This window comes from Nannospalax galili, unplaced genomic scaffold (assembly GCF_000622305.1).
Source record: "Nannospalax galili isolate Female #2095 unplaced genomic scaffold, S.galili_v1.0 scaffold359, whole genome shotgun sequence".
NCBI lineage: Eukaryota > Metazoa > Chordata > Mammalia > Rodentia > Spalacidae > Nannospalax > Nannospalax galili.
This window is the reverse complement of record NW_008347042.1, coordinates 6147683-6149132: the sequence shown is the minus strand read 5'-3', so window position 1 is coordinate 6149132 and position 1450 is coordinate 6147683. Positions and strand designations below refer to the sequence as shown.

Sequence of the window (1450 nt, the reverse complement as noted above, 5' to 3'; positions counted from 1 at the left end):
TTATTTTGATATATCACAGTGAAAGATTTATCGTCCTCTTTTTTTTTTTTTTTTTTTAAAAAAAAAAAAAAAAAAAAAAAAAAAAAAAAAAATTAAACTTAAAGACATGAATGTGGGGGGAAAAGGAGGAATAAAAGGTTCATGGGGGTAGGAGGAAGACAAGAAAGGGGAGAGAGTGAGAGTAAGCAGAATTTATTATATATGTATAAAATTATAAAAGAATACATTTAATAAATAAAAATTTAGAACAAAATGTGTAATAAGACAAGACAAAGATCAACTCAGCAACAATAATAGCAATCATATATATATATACATATTTATATATTCTGCTGGCATAGCATATTAAGTGCTGTGCTTAAGCATGTGCCGCTTCACCTGCTTTATGTTTTTCCTTCTGTGTTGAAGTTTGGTTTATACTTGCTTTCCTAAGTCTTTGTGGTACTTTGTTAGGTTGCTTAAATGACAGCTTTCCATTCATTTTCTTATTGGTTTATTTACCTATTCTTTATTTATTATTGTGTGTGAATGTATGATGTGCATGTGTGGGTAAGCATGTTATAGCACATGTGTGGAAGATATGGACTGCTTTGTGGATTTGGTTCTTTCTACCTTTATGTGGGTTCTAGGAATGAAGCTCAGAAAGCCAGACTTGTGAGCCAAATGCCTTTGCTGAGTCATCTTTCTGGCTTTTATTTTCTTCCTTCCTTCCTTTCTTCTTTCTTTCTTTTCTTTTTTTCCTCTCTTTCCTTTATTTTTATGCCTGCCTTTAATCTTATAACCCTCCTTTCAATATATTTTGGGTCCACAGAGTTTAGTATTCTGCTTGTCATTTTCATTCACTTCTAAGACTGTTTAAAAATTTTACTTTGATCATTTAGGATAATTTTATTCAGTTCTTAAGTATGTGTATACTTTCCTTTCTTCTTTTTTTTTTTTTTTTTTTTTTTTTTTTTTGGTCTTTTTGAGGCCGGGTCTCCCTGTAGCCCCAAATGTCCTGGAACTCACTATGTAGACCAGGCTGGCCTCGAACTCACAAAGATCTGCCTGCCTCTGCCTCCCAAGTGCTAGGATTAAAGGTGTGCGCCACCACACCTGGCTCCTTTCTTCTTTTTGATATTGATTTGTAGGGATTTTTTTCCTACTATGGTCTCAGAAGATACATCATAAATTTTCTTTTTTAAAAATGTAATGAGACTGCATTTGTAACCTAATATGTGATCTATATTGGAGAAAGCACCATTAACTGATAAAATGTGTATTTTCCTCTTGTTGAATAAGATGTTCTATAAATGCTTGATCTATTTCCTTGGTTGTGTAGTTTAACACAGATGTTTCTTTTTGTTTTTCTTTCAGAATAACATGTCCATTGAGGAAACCAGGGTGTTGAATTTCTCAATTACTACTGTATCAGAATCTATCTCTTCTCTTAGTAGTAATAGTTGCTTTT

At 32.3% G+C, this 1450-nt stretch overlaps 1 protein-coding gene across 1 annotated transcript in view; it reads right to left on the bottom strand.

Moving 5' to 3' along the window:
* The window catches only part of Fstl5 (follistatin like 5), a 507104-nt gene that overhangs the window by 443750 nt on the left and 61904 nt on the right, over nucleotides 1-1450 (bottom strand). The window lies entirely within an intron of this gene.